A 24074-nucleotide genomic window follows, 5' to 3' on the forward strand; every position below is an offset into this window, starting at 1 on the left:
CGAGGGGGGTACGTGAGTGAGTTTTCCATGCGAGCGGGGTACATGTATTCCGGGGTATGCGAGTGAGCTGTCCATGCGATTTCGCTGGCGTGAGCGGGGTACGTGTATTCTGGGGTATGCGAGTGAGCTTTACATGCGATGTCGCTGGTGGGAGCGGGGTACATGTTTTCTGCGGTACGCGAGTGAGATTTACACGCGATGTCGCTGGCGGGAGTGGGGTATGTGTATTCCAGGGTATACGAATGAGCTTTACACACGATTTCACTGTTGCAAGCGAGGTACGTGTATTCCAGGGTACGGGAGTGAGCTGTCCACACGATTTCACTGGCGTGAGCGGGGTACGTGTAATCCGGGGTACGCAAGTGAGCTTTACATGCAATGTTCCTGGAGGGAGCAGGGTATGTGTATTCTGGGGTACGCGAGTGAGCTTTACACGCAAATTAGCAGTGCGGGACCTCCCGGGTGTGCCCTCTCCCCTCCCCATGCCCCACAGGCAGTCCACAACACAGGCCCCCCCTACAGCTCTGGTCATGCCCCGCAAGCAGCCCATCTACCCTGACCATGCCCTACAGGCAGTCCACACCACAGGGGACCACCCTACACCCCTGGGCATGCCCTGCAGGCAGCCCATCCACTCTGACCATGTGTCATGATCTCTGCTTTCAAAAGGTCAGGGTTTTCCAACTCCCTTGGAAGCAGATCCATAACCCAGGTTCCGAGTGCCAACCAGTCCCAATTGGGACCTTTTGGACCCAGTCCTGGCGCCAGTGGCACCAGGCTCATAAATATGCCCAGTCCCAGCGCTGGAAGCGCCGGGCTCATAATGCTTGGGTGGACTTACCTGCAGCAGACCATGCTGCTTACTTGCCTGCCAGTTGAGCCTCTGATCCTCTTCTGTTTGGAACTACTTTTCCTGTTGGGTGGGGCAGGAGCCACTCCCTAGATTCAGAACACTGGAACTCTTCTGGAAAGCAGGAACTCTTTTCTTACCTAGGCGTGGCTGTGGAAGGAGACACCTAAGCACTACAGGAGGCTATTTAAACCACACCCGATGGATGAATCTTGCTTTGCGTTATTCTGCATCCTCTGCAGCAGAACACTCATCGTGTCTTCTGCATCTGATCCTGGGCCTAAGGAAAAAGGCTTACCATCCTGAATCCAGTCTTCAGCAACACCTATAAAGACAAGAAAGAACAGGTTAGCATTACGGTCTTCAGTGACAGCTCTTCACTTACCTGGTCCATCGGCTGTCACCAACGCCTCGCGCTGCATTCCGGCATCTGAAAGACAAAGGCTTACCTACTCTTCGTGCGCTCCGGAGGTCTTCACACTGCATTCCGGCATCTGAAAGACAAAAGCTTACCAACTCTTCGCACGCTCCGGAGGCCTTCGGCGCTGCATCCCGCATATGAAAGACAAAACAAAGTGCGTTTAAAAACATTGGGGAACTTTAATACTCACGTGCCATTACTCCTTTCCACATCTAACCCAGTGGGTATTCCGGCACCCTGCAGCCGCTCCGAACTTGTACCTGCAAAATAAAAGACAGTTAGAGCGCATCGTGAAGCAGGCAACAAGCGCTTACTTACGTGCTTCCAGGCGCTTCTATTCATCACACGGGCTCCATCTTCAACTCACTTCAGCCCGTCATCCGCCATCGCCGGAACCCTGCAAAACAAGAAACATCATTACTAAAGACTTTAAAGACATTAGAATTACTCGAAACTTACCGTTCGTGCAGTAAACGACGGACAGCAGTCCTCTGAAGTCAAGAGGCCTGCTCCCCTTATCCAGTGAAGAAACTGGTTACAGCACCCTGCCCCGAGGCAGATGGAGAGCACGGCGTTCACTTACCTAAGGTGAGAGCGTTAACCTTTGGGGTTCTACAGGAGAAGAGAAAGGGAAGAAGAGAGAGACATTCAATAACCCAGTTCCTTAATCCCATATTTTCTATCTGCAGACATCTTACCCTTCAAGTCAGACATACAGTGCACAGAGGTCCAGCCCAAAGAGCCAGCCGTGTGTTACACATCACCTTTGAAGATACGGTATACGCCCAGTCAAGACCGGCGCCTCTACGGGTATCAGGTGAGCGTTACAGAACGCAAAGCCTACCACAAAACTCCCGTCCAGGCGCTATGGAAACCTCGGATACCGACCAGCTAGCCCAGTTACTTGGGGAACTGAGGGCAGAAGTGCATGCAGCCCGTCAGGAAACGAACGCTCTAAGAAGGGAACTGATTATTTCCAAGGAGCGAACAGATGATCTCGCTAGACAATTGCTACAGTCACAAGCCGGACAGACCCCGTTACCCGCATCTGGGGGAAATCTTCCTTCTACATCCTCTATGAATCCAGTGCAGATCAACCTACCTGGGAATGTACCTCTGGCTCCGCCCGAACGATTTTCTGGTGACCCAAAGAGGTTTGCAGTATTTATCAATCAGTGCCGGTTGCATTTCTTATGCCGGCCAGCAGCCTTTCCAACTGATCAAGCTAAAGTAGCTTTCGTGCTTTCGTACCTTAGTGGCAAGGCGGCAGACTGGTCGATCCCTCTAGTAAATCAAGATGATCCGGTTCTCCATGATTTTCAAGCTTTTCAGCTCAGTATGGAAAAACTGTTCGCAAGACATTCACAGGGGCAGGCCTTGGACAATGAGCTTCTTTCGTTGCGACAAGGTAATCAAGACCTTTTGGCTTATATTGCGTCTTTCAACAGACTGATAGTGGAAACTCAATGGCCTGAGGACAAAAGGATTACGCTGTTTTATAGAGGTCTACGTGGAGAGCTCAAAGATGTGTTAGCCCAAGTAGTGAATCCCCCACAAGATTGTTCGGACTATATAGACTTAGTCGTACAAATAGATCACAGACTGCAGAACAGGAAGGCCGATCGTTCCAAGTTTGATGCTCGAGTATTTTCCAAACCGCCAACTCCTTCCAAAGGAGTAGACTCCGGGGAACCCATGCAAATAGGGGGTCTGAAAGGTCCTCTAACACAAAAGGAGCGGGAAAGGAGAAAACAGTTGCAATTATGCCTCTATTGCGGAAACTCAGGGCACTTTCTTCGAGACTGTCCGGTGAAACCTGCCAAGAAGGCAGTAGGAGCTGCAGTTACCAAAGTTACAAACTCTGAGCAGGGAAACGACCTCGCCCGACAAGAATAGAGGTCCTCTTGCCGAGCGTGAAAACCAGTTCCGTGACCTCGCATTTCGTGATACCTATGGTCCTCATTAGCCCTGATAATCCGGATCGATTACATGCAATTGAAGCTTACGTCGACAGCGGTGCCATCGGCAATTATGTGGATCATGAAATGGTTTTGAGGATGAATCTAACTCTTTGTCCCAAGGCTGTAAAGGACGTCATTACTACGATGGATGGTACGGAGATAGCCTCCGGGCCAGTAACGCATACCACTCAAGAGGTGACGCTAGTAAGTCAAGATGGACACCATGAGAAGATCGTGTTCGATGTGATCAAGGCCCCTCAGTTTCAGATTATTCTAGGAATACCTTGGTTAGAGAAACACAATCCTCTGATCGATTGGCGAGCAAGAACGGTCCAGTTTCCAGAATGTGTCTCTACTTGTCACCCTCCACCTGGTGTTGCACTGGCAGCAATTTCTTCAGAGACTCCCCAGTTACCTCCCGAATACCAAGAATACCAAGATGTTTTCCGGAAGGATCAGGCTAACTCTCTACCTCCTCATAGGTCTTATGACTGCCAGATAGACCTGATACCTGGATCTACTCCTCATTGTAGTAGAATTTATGCCCTCACCGAGCCTGAGAACCTTCACCTTCGACAATACCTGGATCAATACCTGGCAAATGGGTTTATTCGTCCTTCCAAGTCCCCTGCTTCTTCAGCTTTGTTGTTCGTTCCAAAAAAGGAAGGAGACCTTAGAACTTGCATAGATTTTCGCTCCCTGAACCAGATCACCGTTAAGAATAGATATCCGTTACCTTTGATCCCTGAACTCCTGGACCAAGTCAGAAAAGCATGCATATATACAAAGCTGGATCTTAGAGGAGCTTACCACTTGGTACGAGTAAAAGAGGGCGATGAATGGAAGACGGCCTTCCGCACCAAGTATGGGCTATTTGAATATCAGGTCATGCCCTTCGGACTTTGCAATGCCCCGGCCGCCTTTCAATATTTTATGAACGATGTCCTCAGAGAGCTCATAGATGTGTGTGTTGTTGTTTACATTGACGACATCCTCGTTTATTCTTCATCGGAATCTGAACATCGGAAACACGTGAAAATGGTCCTCGAAAGATTGCGTCAACACAAACTTTTCGCTAAGTTGGAAAAATGTGTTTTCAACGTGACTGAAGTTGAATTCTTGGGATTCATATTATCACCTGGCGGAGTGCGTATGGATTCAAAGAAGGTCGATGCAGTTCTCAAATGGCCATCACCATCCTCCGTAAAAGGTGTGCAAAGCATGTTAGGCTTCGCTAACTTTTACCGCAGGTTTATCCCCGAATTCTCTCGAATAGTCCAGCCCATCACTGCCTTGTTAAAGAAAAACAAACGTTTTGAATGGTCTACCGAGGCGGAACAAGCTTTCCAGGATTTGAAGACTAAATTTATCTCTGCACCAATCTTAAAACACCCTCGCCCCGAACTCCCCTACATCGTGGAAACTGATGCTTCAAGCCTTGCCATGGGGGCAGTTCTATCACAAAAGGACCCGGTAACCAATCAGTTGCATCCCGTGGCATTTTGGTCCCGCAAATTCTCGCCTCCTGAAATCAATTACACGATTACTGACAAGGAACTTCTGGCTATCAAGTCTGCCTTTAAGGCTTGGCGGCATTATCTGCTGGGGGCCCGACACACCGTTACTGTGATTACGGATCACCGAAACCTGCAATATTTGAAAACCGCAAAAGCCCAATCCTCTAGACAACTCCGTTGGGCATTATTCTTTGCCGAGTTTGAATTCATAGTTACCTATCGACCTGGTACAAAGAACGGTAAAGCTGATGCCCTTTCTCGGATGGGAGTGGAAGAACACTTGATCAACCCTAAACCTGTACCAATCATTCCCGAACAAAGAATTCTGGGTGTAATCGCCACAGAATCCATAGAGGAAGTTAAGGATAAAGCCAGGCAACTTGTAACTCCAGCATACATACAGAATTGGCATCTGCAGGGAAAGGACTTTGCAGTAAAGGACAACTTATTGTATTTCCAAGAACGATTATACCTACCCAGCACAGATTTACAGAAAAAAGTAATCTCTTGTTATCACGATTCTTTAATGGAAGGACATCCCGGTATGGCCAAGACCTCAGAAAAGATCAAGCGCTACTTCTGGTGGCCGTCTTGGAAAAAAGATATCAGAGACTTTATAATGTCCTGTGGAGTATGCGCCCAAAACAAGAGTCAAAAGGAAAGACCAGCAGGCCTCTTACGCCCTATTGACATCCCACCTCGCCCTTGGCATACGCTTTCTATGGACTTCATCACCGATCTACCTCCATGCTCTGGATACAATACGATTCTAGTAATCATGGACTTATTCTCCAAGATGGCGCATTTCATTCCGCTCAAAGGCTTGCCAACAGCAGCAACTCTGGCCCGAGAATTTCTCGAAAACATCGTCCGACTGCACGGTTTTCCTTCGGTTCTAATTTCGGATCGAGGTAGTCAATTTATTTCTCATTTTTGGCGAAGTTGCTGTCGGTCGGCTCAAATTGATGTGAGACTATCGACCAGTCACCACCCTCAGACCGACGGACAAACCGAGAGGACCAATCAAACTCTGGAACAGTATTTACGCTGCATGCTGCAACAAACTGAAAAAACTTGGAAAGACATCGGGCCTCATTCCGAGCATGGCGGTAAGGGATAGCGGCCACCGCTAACGAGAGCGGTGGCGGTAATCCCTTACCGCCATACTCCGAGTTCCCTTTGCGCCATGGTGGTTTTAACACCTGCTTTTAGCAGGTGTTAAAAACCATGGCGCTAAGGGACCTTGATGTAAATTACGCCACCGTAATTTACGGTGGCGTAATTGACGCCTTCCCCACTCCCATTATGCCCTATGGGGCAAGAATGGGAATGGGGAAGGGTAAATGGGGATTGGGGAATTACCGCCCCGCCAACCTTGGAATGGGGCGGTAATTCCGCCATCCACCAAGGCGCTGCCGGTCCGGGTACGGCGTCAACCAAGGCGTTAATAGCGCCATTGGTTAGCGCCGTACTCGGAATGAGGCCCATCCTTTGGATAGCCGAATATGCCTACAATAACTCTGTCCATTCGGGAACTGGGAAAACCCCGTTTTTTCTTTTGTACGGCAGTCACCCTCGAACCTCGGAGTTGGATCCCCTCCAAGATCTTGAAACACCAGCAGTAGACTACCTCCATTCTACAATCACCCAAGCCTTTAAGGAAGCTGTTTCTCACCTTCAAAGGGCTAAAGAACAATACAAGAAAGGAGCAGATCAACATCGGAAGGAAGCCCCTCAATATTAAGTAGGGGATCAAGTCTGGTTATCCACCAAATATCTACCTCTAAAAGGGCCACGCACATTCAACCCAAGATACCTTGGTCCCTATTCCATCACTACCATAGTAAACCCAGTAGCGGTCAAGTTGGACTTGCCCCCGCACATGAAGATACATCCGGTCTTCCACGTCTCTCTATTAAAACCCGTGCAACCTCAAACCCGACTAACTAAATCTCCAAAACCTATCCTAGTTGATGGAGAACTCGAGTTTGAAGTCAAAAGCATTCTGGACTCCAAGATCTCCAAATCTAAACTATTTTACCTAATTGACTGGAAAGGCTACGGCCCCCAAGAGAGATCCTGGGAACCTGCTGAATATGTCCACGCTCCTCGCCTAATCAAAAGATTTCACCGAACATTTCCTGACAAGCCAAAACCCCCAGAGAAGCCCGGTTTGGGAGGGGCCTTGAGGGGGGGTACTGTCATGATCTCTGCTTCCAAAAGGTCAGGGTTTTCCCAACTCCCTTGGAAGCAGATCCATAACCCAGGTTCCGAGTGCCAACCAGTCCCAATTGGGACCTTTTGGACCCAGTCCTGGCGCCAGTGGCACCAGGCTCATAAATATGCCCAGTCCCAGCGCTGGAAGCGCCGGGCTCATAATGCTTGGGTGGACTTACCTGCAGCAGACCATGCTGCTTACTTGCCTGCCAGTTGAGCCTCTGATCCTCTTCTGTTTGGAACTACTTTTCCTGTTGGGTGGGGCAGGAGCCACTCCCTAGATTCAGAACATTGGAACTCTTCTGGAAAGCAGGAACTCTTTTCTTACCTAGGCGTGGCTGTGGAAGGAGACACCTAAGCACTACAGGAGGCTATTTAAACCACACCCGATGGATGAATCTTGCTTTGCGTTATTCTGCATCCTCTGCAGCAGAACGCTCATCGTGTCTTCTGCATCTGATCCTGGGCCTAAGGAAAAAGGCTTACCAGCCTGAATCCAGTCTTCAGCAACACCTATAAAGACAAGAAAGAACAGGTTAGCATTACGGTCTTCAGTGACAGCTCTTCACTTACCTGGTCCATCGGCTGTCACCAACGCCTCGCGCTGCATTCCGGCATCTGAAAGACAAAGGCTTACCTACTCTTCGTGCGCTCCGGAGGTCTTCACACTGCATTCCGGCATCTGAAAGACAAAAGCTTACCAACTCTTCGCACGCTCCGGAGGCCTTCGGCGCTGCATCCCGCATCTGAAAGACAAAACAAGGTGCGTTCAAAGACATTGGGGAACTTTAATACTCACGTGCCATTACTCCTTTCCACATCTAACCCAGTGGGTATTCCGGCACCCTGCAGCCGCTCCGAACTTGTACCTGCAAAATAAAAAGACAGTTAGAGCGCATCGTGAAGCAGGCAACAAGCGCTTACTTACGTGCTTCCAGGCGCTTCTATTCATCACACGGGCTCCATCTTCAACTCACTTCAGCCCGTCATCCGCCATCGCCGGAACCCTGCAAAACAAGAAACATCATTACTAAAGACTTCAAAGACATTAGAATTACTCGAAACTTACCGTTCGTGCAGTAAACGACGGACAGCAGTCCTCTGAAGTCAAGAGGCCTGCTCCCCTTATCCAGTGAAGAAACTGGTTACAGCACCCTGCCCCGAGGCAGATGGAGAGCACGGCGTTCACTTACCTAAGGTGAGAGCGTTAACCTTTGGGGTTCTACAGGAGAAGAGAAAGGGAAGAAGAGAGAGACATTCAATAACCCAGTTCCTTAATCCCATATTTTCTATCTGCAGACATCTTACCCTTCAAGTCAGACATACAGTGCACAGAGGTCCAGCCCAAAGAGCCAGCCGTGTGTTACACATCACCTTTGAAGATACGGTATACGCCCAGTCAAGACCGGCGCCTCTACGGGTATCAGGTGAGCGTTACACCATGCCCTGTAGGCACCCACACCATAGGGGGACCCCTGCAACCCCTGAACATGCCCTGCAGGCAGCCCATATGGCACCATGCACTTGTGAGCCCCAACACAAGTCCCCCCACCAGTGATGGGCACCTGCCAGCAGGCCCCGACTCATGTCACCCCCACCAGTGACAGGCACCTACCAGCAGGCCCGACACATGTCCCTCCACCAGTGACGGGCCCCTGCCAGCAGGCCCTGACACATGTCCCTCCACCCCACCCCCATTGACGGCAACCTGCTAGCAGGCCCCGACTCATGTCCCCCAACCAGTGACGGGCATCTGCCAGCAGGCCCTGACACATGACTCTCCACCCCACCCCCATTGACCGGAAGCTGCTAGCAGGCCCCGACTCATGTCCCCCCAAACACCACATCATAACAATACAGACCCATGGCCCTAATGCCAACCCAAATCCCACCCCTCGATCCCCAGTACAAACACGCAACCATCCACTACACCCACTCCCTAGTAACTTACCCATGCCATGAGAGTCTGAAAAGAACCAGCATGCCCATGAATACATGTCCTAGAGAACCACACAATGGCAACACATGACTGAGCCAATGCTCATAGAGACATGCTTGAAAAGAATAAGAGTAGATCACACCAATAATGAAGATATACTAAATGAAAAACACACATGCAAATGAAGAAATTATGAATGCAATATGAAAAAGAAAGTAAAATCCAAGGAAAAATTTAAATCCAAGACATGAAAGATGAAAAGTGGTCCATCGCCAAATAAATCCAAAATTGAAAAGCATCTATTTGCTGGCCCAACCGCTGCCACACGGAAGACACTCCCAATCCTGGGTCCTCCTGCCCACCGGCCGATGCCTGCCCCTGGGATGTTGATGGCCCGAGCCATGATTCCCCCCAGGCTGAGCCTGCTACTACCTCAAAAGCAACTGCCTCTGGCACAACAACGGCATCCAGGCTGATGGAATCCCCTGGTGCTGTCATGCATGTGCCCTGTTCGTTGATGCCTGCATGTCCTCCATTTGCTGGGGTATAGTTGGTGGTGTGGCCACCCCTGCTGAACCTCCGATTCGCAACTGTGGCAGGGATGTGTCCTCTACCAGCCCAGCCACTGGCTCAGGTGCAGCTCCACAGGAGGCCCAGGTGATACTTGGGTAGGAAGACGGCACGGAGGATGACTGGTGCATAGGGGGTTCAGTTGAGTAGGGGGTCACAAGAACCTCCAGCGCACGGAGGAACCCAGTGCCGATGTCCTGTCCTAGTAGCTCGATGTGCCCAAACAGTTATTTGAAATAACGTGCATTGTCCTGACGAGAACCCTGCACGTTATCCCAAATACCATGTTCACCAAACCAGCTAGGACAGGCTCAATCCGGTCATGGATTGCCACGTCCACAGGGAGAGGAAGGCCAGTTGTTGTTCACGCATCCCCTCCCTGAAAACGGGTCTGGACAAAGGCATCCCTGCTGCTGCCGGATGATGCAGTCACAGGATCGGAAACAGGATTACACACAGGCACCTCTGCAGCGGCCTGTGCTGCCTCCTGTGCCTGCCCCTGGACTGCACCACTAGCACCAGTGGAATACCCCCTTCCAGGCCCTGTGTGTGGGGCTGTCACAGCCTCCTCCTCAAGCAAACCCCCCACCAACATGGATGACTCTGTGCCGTTTTCCTCCATAGGACCCTGTTGGGGCTCAGCTGCCTCTTCTGCTGCCGAGGAGTCTCCAACCTCCGCCTTTTGGACCTTCCCTCAGGAGCTGCGGCCATGGACACAGCACCAGACTCCTCACTCCTGGAAGATATCAGTACCTGGGAGGGGAGCTGGGCCTTGCGTCTCCGGCTGGCAGTGGCATCCCTACCGCTGTGCTCCACAGCACCGTCTCCGCCCTCTTCATCAGTCAATGCTGCAGACAGGGAGAGATAGAACACAAGCATCAGTGCACTGTACAATGGTCTGATACACACATGACAGTTGCACATTAGTGGCAGTGTCAAACTTCACAGATGGCATCACACTCCCCAACACTCGTATCATTTGAGCCCACACACTTGCACAAATAAACTGGTATCGCGCAACAGATATCATCATCCAGGCACACGTAACTGCATGAACAATCAAAGGTTGGCATGACGTCACAAGCAACATGGAGAGTGCCGATCACATGCACACACGCCACCAGACAGACATGCATCTGTACATCTCTACCATCTGTCACAGTGCAATCATCGGTAACTAAGTCACATCTGCCAATCAGGTACCCACATGTCCGGGTCACATGCATCCATGGCATCTCACAGTCACACACATGTTAAACACACACACAAACATGTACACTGTGCACGTACATGAAGGTGGAACCAGCATCCATGTGTCACACCCCAACCATGGCATATACATGCACAGAAATGCAAACATGTGTGCATCTCCACATGCAGTTGGCATCATGCATTGGAACACATACACCATTGATGTGCATCACACATGATTGGACTCACATGCAGCAGAGGCATGTCCCTGCACAACCACACATCCATACATAGGCCATGTCATAAATATGTCCAAGTTGCACACTCCTGCCACACCTCAACATGCACTGTGTGGAATGGGATAGCCCAGACACTCACAGCTCAACTCCAGACGGGTCTGCCTCTCTAGGACCTGGTGGTGAAGCACTGGGTAGATGAGTTCCAGGACTCTCATCTGGTCAATGGAAAGTTGGACCTGGCACCCCCCTGCATCCGCTGCATGCAAGAAGCACCAGGCCTTCATGAGGGTCCTGGATCTGAAGTTCTCCCAGCACTTCTAGACGTGTTTCAAGTTGTGGGTTGCCACCTCCTCCGCGTTAATGGCAACCACGATGTCCAACCAGGTCCTCTTCTGTCTATCTATGTTGGCCCATGGTCGTCTGAAGAGGGCATCATAATGCCCCAGGACTTGCTCCATCAGGATGCCAACTTCTGTGGATGAGAAGATAACAGCCCTCTGCCTCTCTGGCTGGGGATTGTCAATGGTCTCAAATGGTGTTTGCCCTGACATGGCAACCCCCGAGGCAGGTGTGGGTGGGCAACTGGGTCCTGGGGCTCGAGTAGGTGTTGCTGTGCGCAGGGGTTAAAGGTCCACGTAGGACGCCATTATCTTGTACGTGCTTTTTGTGGAGAGCGAGCATGTGATTCTTGTACTTCTTGTTGGTTGACACGCGATTACTTCACGACAGTTGCTGTGCGTACTCCTTGTTTACTGAGGCAGAGCTCAATTCTTCTTTTGGCGGGGGTGTTGCCAACACGCACACGTGTGCCTTTTTTCTGTTCATTTTTCAGGCAGACAGTGAGTCGCGCATGTATTTTTCCACTGTGGTTGCCCCCGTGTGCCGCGTCCCTTTTCAGAGGTCATTGTAGCCTGTGTGTACCACGTGTACGCATTTTTTGTGTTTCTGGGTGCCACAGCGTACTGCAGATACTTAATTCCATGCACGTGGGCTACCAAGGGGTCACGTGCATATTTGTTTTTGTTTTTGCAGTGTCTGAGAGTTGTGTGACTTGTTATTTTTCCCCAGGGGTCGCAGACAGCCTTGCAGTAGCACAAGGGTATGTATTCCATCTAGTACCCTGCCCCCTTCAACCCAATTGCCCAGGACAATTGTTTTCTGCACCTCCCATTCGCACAAGTACATCAGTGCCATGGTTGGGAGGCAACCAAGTAGTAAGAGAGGCAAAGGTGGCTGACCTCCAGAGGTGTCCGCGGTAGGGGATGTGGCCAGGATCAGCATGGTGGCCAAGGTGGCAGTGGTGGGCAACATAGGCAGGGTGGCCAAAGAGGGCAGTGTGTCCAGGACCATTCAGGCACACCTATCCCCCCCCCAGTGGGTCAGGGAGATGCAGCTAACACCATCCCAGCTCAGGCTCTGCTAGCCCGCCCAGGATTGGTCACCGAACTGGCAAAGGATGACCCACAGGCCGACTTCCGTGTCACGAAGTCCAAGCCACGTGTGGTGGTGAAAGTTGCTGTCAACAGGCCATGTGGATCTTGGGCAGCAATGTCATCCGCTGCCCTGAGTAGCCAAGGTGAGGAGGCTGCAGGTGCAGCTGCAGCTCACTCCACCCCGGCTCTGAGTCACCCAGCCGCGACAGTGTTGGTCCCGGACCCTCACACCGAGGCAGTTGTGCCGCTTGGTCCTGGCAACTGTACCCATCAGCCAATGCCTGCAGTGAGACCTTTGGTCATCGTGCCATTGCCTACTTCCAGTGGCCAGTCCACCTGCACTTCAGCCCCTACAGACCAGAGCGGTGTAATCCACTCATGGTCCGCACCACCTCTCAAGTGGAAGAAGCGTGCTCTTGCATTACAGGCTGGGACCCCAGGCACGGCTCTCCCTTGTGGCTTATGTGTCGGAACATGGCCACAACATGCTGTTGATGGCAGGGTGCAAGACTAAAACTGCTCAGCGTAGGGCCCACTGGCAGTGCATTGCGGACCACATTAGTGCCCTTGGATTTGTGAAGCGCACAGCTGATGATTGCTCAAAGCGTTGGAATGACCTCAAACGCCGAGCAAAAAACAAGCTGGCTTCCAATTACGCCTCTACTCTGGTGACTGGCAGTGAGTCACCACCAGAGGAGGATGAACTCACTGGAGGGTTCATCACAGAGGATAAGATCCGAGGCGTGGGAGACCTAATAGATCTTGAGACAATGTCCGGTGAGTGCTGAGTGCGTGTGTGTCCAGACCATGTGCATGTTGCTTGGGTGATGTGTTGTGATTGAGTGCCAGGTCAGGCTGTGTAGTCATACCTGCTATTGGTGACCCATGTAGTGCCTGCAAGAAATCCCCTGCCCTTGGGTATGGGGTTCTCTGTAACCCTACTGACCACTGCAAACACTTTGCACATGATAACTGCACTTGCACTTAGACTGCCATTATGCCACAACATTGTTATTACAGTTTTTTCTCTTTATTCTGCCTGATTGATGGAATCATTTGCATGAAAAATGCAGATTTGTGTGCCGTTCTGCTCAAAATCACCATACTTCAGACAGGGATTTTCCCCCACAAAGGCCCACAAATGTGCACTTTTTACGCAAATGATTTCATCAATCCGGCTGATTGACTGCTGTGCACCTACACATGCACTGCACCTGATCACTTCTGAGCCCTGTTTGAATGTTCAACATGAAAATTGACTTCTGTTATGTCCAAGTGACCTACCATTGATGTATCCATGTGCCTCCCATCACTGTATTTGAATACACTGGCGTTGTTGCAGCGTGTGACACATGTGTGTTTTGTCCCACTCTATTGCATGTTCTGTTTGATGATATGCGTTTGATATGGATGGGGGACAGCAGTGATTAACGCCCATCTTGTTGTCCTTGTCAGTTCTGGCATGGCTATGCTACATGCCATCTGTGTGCTGGCATGTGTCATGTTTGTGGATGATCCATGCAACTCACAGGCTAAAGTGTGATGTAGGTGCTATGCACCATGCAGCATATGTGTTGCTTTTTCCATTTTGGAGTCATCAGTGTCTGCTTTCAGGGTCCCCTTCCACTTCATTGCCACTGCATACATGGCTGAGTTTATGTCATGTGTGAGATGTCTGATTAATGTATTGGATGTGTACATTGTGATGCCTATGTGTGTCGCTATGCTGTTCATGCGTGTCTTCATGACTTTTCTGCAGGTGATGAGGCACTAGATGCTGTGGAGGAGGAGAAGATGGTGCAGGGGCAGGAGTACTCAGATCCCCAACCGAGCACCACTGGAGGATGTGGGGTGGCAGCGCACGAAAATCCATTGGTCCTACAGACCATCCTGTCCATGGGTGTCTCTGGGTACACCTCCGATGATCTCCATGGCTCAGGTGCTGAATCAGATATTGACACAAATGTCCCATCGCAGGTGAGTGTTTCTGGAAGGGATGCTGTTCTGTCCAACGCACCTGCACTGGGGGTAGACCCCTCAATGGCCCATTCAGTGTTGGAATGTCCGCCTGTGGCGGTTACGGATGCAGGGTCACACTCCCCAATATTTGCTCCTGTTCCTGAGGCAGCAGATCAAAGGAGGAATGCAGTCCTGCAGCCTCAGGCAGTGCCAGCACAGCATGGTGTACATCACCTTGGGGCCAACAGGTGTCTTGTCCGGCAACTCGGTGGCCGTGCGCCACTGGACAATACTGTGTGGGAGAACTCCCGCTATGCAATTGCAGCACAGCAGGGGGCATCATGTGAGATGATGGCTGAGGCTGTGGATAGGGTGGCCACTTCCATTCTCCCCCCCAAAAGGCAGGTGGAGCTCCAGCAGCAGGCAATGCGGTCCAAGTGCCGCTCACACAGGCAGGACATGTTGGCCGCCAACAGGGAAATACGGGCTGAACTGGAGGCTCTGCGCACAGCCATATCTGCAGAGGGATGGGCCCACAGGGATGCCCTGAGGGAAGATAACACCTCCCTCAGAGCTACTCTGGGTGCACTTGAGGTGTACTGGAGTAGACAGTCAGAACAGCAACTGGAGCAGCTAACACCAGGGGTTTGGGAGGGCTTGGGTGGCAACCCAGCATGAATGTGTGTCGTTTACTTACACATTATTGGGTCTGTTTAAGTAGCTAGAGATGCACACAATGTATCACTTCCAGGGAAACAATCTCAGGGTGGTATGGTTGTGACAGTTGACTGTCCATTTGTCATCATCAATTGTCAGCTGGTATGTGCCAGGCCTGTGTGCACCACCCCGCAAGGATGGGATTTTAGGTGAAAAATGTTGCCACATACTGGGTACGAGCTGCCTCGCCACGTGCCCTTTCCCCTCCCAATGCGCAGCAGCCGTGCATGTGATTGGGGATGTGGGGGCACCACCATGTCCACTAGCATGCCCCACTGGGTTGCAATGTTGTGCAGGACACATGCTGCCACTATAATCCTTCACACTACTGGGGACGCATATAGCAGCTGGCCGCCAGAGCGGTCAAGGGAGCGGAAACATGACTTCAGCACTCTGAATGTGCGCTCCACTATTCCCCGGTTGCAATATGGGCTGCGTTGTATCTTACCTTGGGTGGGTAGTGTGGTGGGGTTCTGTATTGGCGTCATCATGTGGGTGCTCGGAGGGTAGGCACCGTCCCCTGGGGAGGTGATAATGGTTGTCATTAGTTGGGTTTTGCTATTTCTCTGTGTGTGACATGCATGCAAGTGCAGAGGCATTTGTACTCAACAAATGAGCCATGTTTCGCCATGCCCCCCAGCTTCCAGGTCCCGGTTTAGGGGTGACATTCTGAATATGAAACTATCATGGCTGGACCCCCGATAGTTGGCATATACAGAGGTGATGATTGCCTTGGCATCACATACAACATGCATGTTGATGGAATGCCAGTGCTTGCGGTTGCGATAGATGTGCTCAGTGGCTCTTTTTACACATGGATTAATGTTCCCACATTCTGAAAATAATGTAAAATAAACATGCAATGATTTCCTAACTTCTCTACACTGCAATAAGTCTTAGCCACACATACAGCGTTTTTATCTGGTCCTCACTTATCACTTGTCTTACCAAGATTGGCCTTTCTTTGAAGTCCTCCACACAACCTCGTTGTGCTCGCAGATGCAGATCCAGTGTCAGCGCGAAATGCTTCTGTAATCTTGTGTGGGGTGCGCCAGCTGAATATCTCCCACAGCTAGCGCTCTACCCCTTGAAACCTCTGTTAGTCTTCTCAACCCAGCCAGCACTAACTGCTCTCCCCATTCCTTGCTACCAAGAGAACTCTGATCCACCCCCTTATTGACGTGGTTTGTCTGCCTACATTTTCCACCAATCATAGTAAAAAAAAAAAAGGCTCTGTATCATTCCTCATTTTCAGAACAATGAAAGCTTTAGTCTCAGAGTTACTGTTTCACTCTGTTTCCTGCAGTTTGCCTTTTTTTCTGTTTTCCACAAGCTGAAAAAAACGCCAGTATGCATTTAAAAATGAATCCTAGTAATGCCACCAAAACATGTATTTCACCTCATTTTGCATATGAGACTGCATTTTAATGTTAGAGAAGTTAGAATCAGTATTTTAGCAATGTTAACATTTTAGTCACTTATATAATTTAATGTAGCCTCCATGCATGAGGCATCCAAAACAAAAAAATGGTGCACTTCATTATTTGAACCTGGCAGCACACTAAGTTTTTTTATGCATGCTCTGAATAACTGAAGTTTCAAATTGGGCCAGGCTGTGTTGTAAATCCTGTACTTTGCATACTACCAATAATGCTATATTATACTGGCAAAAAGAAAATGCTATATTTTTGACAAATTATTATACATGCCCTTACAGGCTCTAGGAGGACGTGGAGCCACAATAGCACCTAGCACTTTGGGGAAGTGTGTCACCCCGTAAAAGTCCTGGACCGCGGCCTGCCTTTCTGTGGGTGTTCTGGGCATGTATTTGTGCCTGCAGACTGAGGGGCGTGCAGTCATGATCGCCAACACCTGGTGTGGGTAGCATGACTGTGTGGCCTGTGAGACGCCCCCAACTATGGCACTTGTCCGCTGAAATGACCCAGTGGCCAAGAAATGCAGTACATTCAGCACCTTTTCCAAGGGGCTCAGTGCTTGGGAGCACAGGGTGGGTGAGGTGAGGTCATCCTCCCACTCAGTGACCAGGTCTAGGATGATATGGGGTGCAAACCTGTACCTGCCATACACCTGGTCATCAAGCATCCCAAAAAGGCTGGTCCTGTGTAAAAAAATGCAGGGCCTGGCTATCCTCCTCCTCCTGCGGTGTCCCACGACCACTGCTGCGAGGAACGCTATATTCATTGTTGCGGTATGAGCTTGTTTGTTGTTTGTGTGCACTTTTATGCTGCGTGGGGCACTTATGCCAGCTTTCGCTTGGCGTACATGTTTCTGGATTAGCGCGTCTTTTGTGGCATGCGGGTTTCCCCTGTTCAATTCCATGAATACGTGTTGTTAGTGCGTGTGTGGGCGTTGCGAGGATTTAGCAGTGGTACTTCCCCCGTAACAACCACATTTTCATGTGTTGTTCCCCATTCCACGTGTTATGCCCCCTTTTTAGGTGTGTGCGCTGCCCTGTATGTGCCTTCACTGGCAGTCTCAAACACAGCCTTCGGGATGTCGCAATGACGTGTGCGCCACACGCAGATTCAGCACAGATCTCAGGTAAGCCACGTGCAGCGCCTTCCATGAATCGACAAATGGCTCATTGCGTGGCTTTCTCATGCGTGCGCTGTGATTTTCACGCTTGCGCCCCCAATTTCAGCGCACATTCATTCCATGAATTATGAATTACCCTGTAAGTGTGCATCCCGAGAAGTTTGTGAACATTTCATCTGTGTATGTGCTACTGGGAAAAGATATATTTTATAGATTAGGTCCCATAGTGTGTCTACAGTGAGATCCCCTCACTCTTTTCCTGTCTAATGACGTCTAGCACAGAAGAATTATCGGGGAGTAAAATTGACATCTTACTGTGTGCATACCAAGATAAAGAAGACAATTAAAGTAATTCATGGGTACATTATGATATTAATGCGGGTTTGCTCGGGATAAAACGGAGAGGGTGATTATTCACTGTCCATTTCTTTCAGTTTTGAAGGTGCCCATTGAAAGGGAGAAAGGTACATTTTACACTGTCATGAATAGAAATATCACTGAAGGCCATTTTGCCAATATACTCCTGAACACACATTTTCTTTTCCACAAGCCATTCACATACTCAATGGTGCAAAGCTTGTCACAATTGAGTTGCAACTCTGACACATCTATTGAGTAAAGGGGAGTGGTATTTTGAATAAAGGGGAAGCAGCGAGAGGTGGATTGGTAGGGATAGCTTAACTAATTTGTTATTTTAGGAAATGAAAGATTCCTCCCGGACTGACATGCATCCAATCTGTGGTGACTGCATGCTCAGTGTGAATTAAATGCACAGATACCCAGGGTAATGTGTGTTTTACTAATGTTTCTATTTCCATATCTGTGGTATTAAAAACTAAAGTGAATAGTGTGTTGATAATTCTTTATCATTAGCATTATTTTTGAAGAAACAATTTGTTTATATGTAATCTGATTTAATTATTGTAATGGTTTAATAAATAGACCATCCATGCAACTCTGTGTATTTCATGTCTCTAAAGAGAAGGGAAGCTGTCGGGAATCAATTCTATTAAATCGGGTCCCATATTTACACAAATAACTTTATTAAATAAAGGAGAATTTTGTGTCTCTGGTTTGGGGTGGGTGGAACTTATCCTAAGTTAGATTTCGCCCAGTTAAAACATGCTACAATTTTAACGCGGCACATCATTTTAGGAATAATGCTAGTGCCCACGGCTGAGAACATCCATTAAAGAAAACAGAAATTAAACTGTGCTTACATTTGGAAAATCATTCACTGGTTCTCATGCACTGCAACATGAGCAGGCCATGTCTAAATGTGAAAAGCTGAACAAGTCTAGAGCATTACTTTGGAGCACAATCCTGACCTGCTAAGAATGGTCAGAAACATTTTTAACAGGCACTCAGAGCTGCATTCCATCCATCAAAAAGAGAGGCATCTAAAAGTCTTTTTGGAAATAAGACACTGTCAACACTAGAATCCCTACATGGTTCTACAATTTCAAAAAATGAAACTCCTTTTAAATATACAATATATTTAGAGGCAGAATAAACACTAAGCAATTACATACATGTAGAATTGTTGAGCACATTTGCGGGTATGGTGCAGGTATGGTGAGGGCACCATACCCGCACCTGGCTCCATCGTAATGACCTTTGAAACCTGCGACCATGTGCTTTGTGTATTGATACCATACGCACCCCTTCACGCTCTCATGTAAAATGTACATAATGTATCTACTGTTTAAATATGTTACCCTCTATTTCTACATGTAAAAGTAAAGAATGTATATAATGTATTTACTGTATATAACATATGTTACCAACAACCTGTAATCTGTAACCAAGTTCTAAGTATTCTTGTTACTCTGCACGCCAAGCTACCCAAGGGTTCTCTGGCGCCCTATAAATAAACAAACAAACAAACAAACAAACAAACATTTCTCCTACACCCATCAGGTGTCACAATGTGTGTGCGCAAAAGAGGAGAACAGAGATTGCCAATGTAAAGAATTGCCATCTGGCAAGGGTGCAGAACCCTTGCTTTTTTTTATCAATAAATAAAATGATTGAGGTAATCCCATCTCAAGAAGGGTGATTTGCTAAGCAGATTTCCCTTTTTGTTCACTCCATGCCAAAAGCATGGTGTGCCTGTGCCATGCTGCATCAGTAGCCTTATCCACAGCGCCTGCTCTACTCGTGGCTTTTAGCCAGTTTAAAGGTCACAAGAGGCCCACTCGACAGCCAAAGCTACAGCGAAGTCTCTGCCATGCAGGGTTGACATGTAAGATTTAGCTCCTGTACCAAAACTATGATGATCATAAGTAACCCATGCTTGTGGCATGGTAAACTCTAAATAAAGCTATGCCTGAATTTAAGTATAGTGTATGGCTACCACATACCAATTGATATCACACATGGATGAGCTCTTAACAGTCAGCTATGCTGTGGAAGGTTATGTGTATTCTTGTCAGCAGGGCTGAGATTGCCAAATGGCAGGATAGGAACCTGGAGGACTGGGCTTCTTCTTTGAACGCTTTGTGATGTTACGTAACACCCTCCGTCAGAGACAGCTGCACAGCATACAGCTGTCCTGAGCCCAGGCATCAAAGGAGCCAAAGGATTTGCTTCACACCAAGGTGCTGCATATTTAAATGCCTTTGTTCTTAGTGAGAAGGGAGGGGGCATGTTACAGTACAGAGGACTTCCACCATCTTGTTTCTCCCTGTCCCTCTTTCCCTTTCCTGTCCCCTCCAGTTCCTCCAGAGCAAAGCCCTTCAGGTGTGACATCGGAAGGGCAAAGTGCACTCCATTCAAGAGCCGGGATTGGATCACTAAGGCAGGCTAGTTGTAGTCCAATATTCTGAGGACATGTGCCTTTAAAAGACAAAGTCTCTGAGACAAAAGGATGCATTAGATTCCCTTATATCCTCTCAAGACATGCCGATTGGCACTGGTTTAACTCTTTGGACTTACTTTGGGAAGTTGCACTTTCCAAAGCCCACAGAATGAGGCGATGAAGGAGCAGTGCACAGTAGAAGGGAGATCGGTCCCCTACCCACTCTGAGGGCTCATCGGGGTTGAGCTTTTGCTTTGAATTAGGATCTACCACTCTGCACCAGAATCTCGTAAACCTGGGAGAGCAGGCAATGAATGGAAAAATCCTTTCATCGAGTCCCCCTAAGTGGGTCTCACAGCAGCTGGAGGGCCAGACCAGCTGGAGCTCCCTGTTCTACTGCACTGAACTGGTCGGCCCATGTTCATCATGCCTTGAATGAGAGGGAAAGCGTTGGTGCTGCCTTTTGCGCTCCTCCACTATTGCTTGCTCTTCAAACCAGCTCGACACTCTGTCGTGCCTAAGCTGAATCTATCACCTGCTAGGCCAAATCGACTGCCACTTGCCAGGATTCAGTCCGGGATTCAGTCTGAAAAGCTGGCAAGTCACATGACAACTTTGAACAGTGGTTACAACCACAGCTCAACTCAGGTAGCCCTTGAACAGATGCCTCATCAATGTGCACATTGGCATCCTCAAGATCACCATTTTTACAACCATCACCCTCCAACATAAACTGCTTGAGTATCACTCATTGGTCCCTCGCAAATACTAAAGCTTGACTTGGCCGCGATCCTGGGACAGACCCGACCTTCATCACTGTGAGCTCCCCTCTTCCGCACAGAGAGACTGCATTCACCCCTATTCTACCCTATTTGATGCCTGCTTGCTGCTGCAACCTACCCGATCCAATGTGCTTTTACTGAGCTTGATCCATTCGCATCAACATTCGCCACCGGTTATGAATCTGTCAGTCCACTGAGACCAGAATCCGGGTACTGTTACCCTTGAACAATCCCTTTGGCCCACTTGGGCCCTAGAGAATGGTTATTTCATAATTGCTCCTGTTTTCCCCAACAACAACCTTTGCATGGCTAGTAACCTACCTACATACACTGTAACTGCGCTCAGGTTGCTACTTTCCTCAGTCTGTTGCCTCTTCTGTGTTCCTTCTTAAGGGTTTTTTTTTGTACAGTATTTTCTATTCGTTCCATTGCAGATGGTGCGTTTGATTAATGTGTATATAATTTTATAGACCCTTGTTTGGACATTCCCTTTATTTTGGACTGTGTTGCTGTGTCGTTTGGGTCACTACTGTTCGCCTTTCACCATCCCTCAAAAGAACATAGCCTTCTCCTTTGTCCACATTACCAAAAACGGTGAGGAGGTGTATCTCTTTAACGTCCCTGTTTGCCTGTATGATTTTGTTGGGTTTTGGTTTGTAGAAGTGTGAGGGTTAGGTGGGCCACGTTTACCCCTACTCATCATTGTACTCCTGAGTAAGAGAATCCAATTCGTCCCAATCAAACAGGGTTTGATTGATTGGAAGGAATTAATTGATCTATGAAGTCATATGAGGTATATACCTGGGAGATAATGTGAAGACCAATAGGTGACAGCCAAACTAAAACACATCTCAGATGTTAGTTTCCCCTGTCATATATACATGCACCTACAGCAGTGCAATGTCTATTATATCATTCGTATATCAGATACGGACCGTTTGAAGCTAAGTCTAGGTAATACACTCTGCAATCAACACTAGATAGGTATGCATTAGCACACCGTTGCTTGGCTGAGTGCAGCCTGATGTAAAACCTCTTAACTTCTCTAAGAGTGAATAATGAGAAGTAGTGGCAGTAGTAGTAGTCCATTTTATAGCGCCTTTACTCTATGAATTGTGCGCAAATACACACACAACAAACAATTGACTGGATAATGAAAACATGCATTGCGGATGGAAGAAAAGTACAACCTGCCTGATGCAAATCGCTTAATTGTATTGAAATAGTGAGTAATAAGAAGCGAGATTAACTCAGAACGCACAGCACAACATAGTTTACCAGAAGCCAATAGGAAAGACATATTGTCTACATTCCACCATGTCCTGTCCATGTACTTTAATTAAAAAAATAAAACAAAATAGATTGTCTGTAGTGGGAGCCCTACAAAGACCAGATTCCAAGTGCACACCGATTGTGCTTAAAGGGAAGTGTGAGATCACTTTTAAAATGTCCATGCCGATGACTTACCATGACACATTATTTCAGTGATGCCGGAGTGGTAGAAATATTATTGTTTGATTTTTTTCAACAACACATACCAGTGGCCGACTTGTGAACACAAGATGATGTGCTCAGATACACACCCTACAATGATCTTAGTTCTATCATTTCCACAACGTTTTTGAAGGAGAAGCAATACTTTAGGCTCATTTTTTTTCATCAAAGGATGTTTTTCGTTTGACAAGGCAACTTCAACACAATAAAAATCAGACAGCATCTTTCACAAAGAGTTTTGTTTTCTAAAGTCAGCACGGAGCACTGAAATGTCTTTCTGAGAAGGAAATAAGATGTGTGGAGAGTTTCGATGCTCTGAAAATGTTGACATAAAGCAAAAGAAGCATGCCAAAATAACCTACATATTTACACACTTGTGTTCAATGACAACACTCTTGGAGCAAGCAAGGGAAAAGAACTATGCCCTCCAGAAGGTGTACAGCGGCACTTAGCCATGAAATACCCTCACGGTGAGGAATGTGTTCATGAATCTTACTGGAGTGGAGGATTCAAATACGCTCCCATCAAACACTGCAATTCAATTTTTGCAAAAACTCATTGTACATTTGGCTCCATCAAATACGTAATGTTTGGCAAAATACAGAAGGATTACTCCACAGAGAAAAATAAAGCATGCAGGAGACACCTCTACATGAAGCTATCTAATCACGTGGTTGAAAGATTTCTGAGATCCTCTTTGTTGTATATGTGAGCTTCAGAACTGCACTCCACGGAGGCTCTAAAACCCAAAGGAGATTTGGTGACTGACGGTTGAGAGGAGGTGTGAAACCAGCTGTCTCTGTACTGCCGCTGTGGTCCCTTTCCCAATAAACCCACTTTGCACTCACAACTTGTCAGTGTGATCATTCCACAACCTATGGCGATGAGCTGGTTGGCGAGGAACTGTGCCAGCAGCTGCTCCAGCTCATGACAAAGCGGCATTAAGTACCAAGCCTGCCTCTGGTCACAAAGGTGCAAAGAAGAGCACAGAAGTTGGGAATCGAATGCTTGATATTGTGAACAATAAGTCACCGCAGCTCTTTTCGACGGTGCTTCTTTCGGGTAGAACATTTCCATTTTGCAAAGTGGCGCCCCGAGCATTTGCAAAAGCGAGTTGACCTGCCGAGAAAAAAAAAAAAAAAACAGGTTACTGAGACAACAACATTCAGCTGAGGTAATGTTGCACCCATGCAATGAGTCATGCCAGCATTCTTACTAGCTGATGATAACAACACAGACGCAGAACATACACCCACAAGCCAGACTATATATTAACAACGTCCACCGTTCCTAATTACATATAAAAGCTAGCAACCATGAGGAGTTGTGAAAGCGCTGTACTGATCAGTGAATTTACCCACTTCTTTTAACAAAGCAACAAGTGATCAATTAGCCGTTTCTCAGTGCATCCCTGCTCTTTTCTGTCCA

The sequence above is a fragment of the Ambystoma mexicanum genome, chromosome 6q (assembly GCF_040938575.1).
Source record: "Ambystoma mexicanum isolate Mex_15411 chromosome 6q, UKY_AmexF1_1, whole genome shotgun sequence".
Lineage (NCBI taxonomy): Eukaryota > Metazoa > Chordata > Amphibia > Caudata > Ambystomatidae > Ambystoma > Ambystoma mexicanum.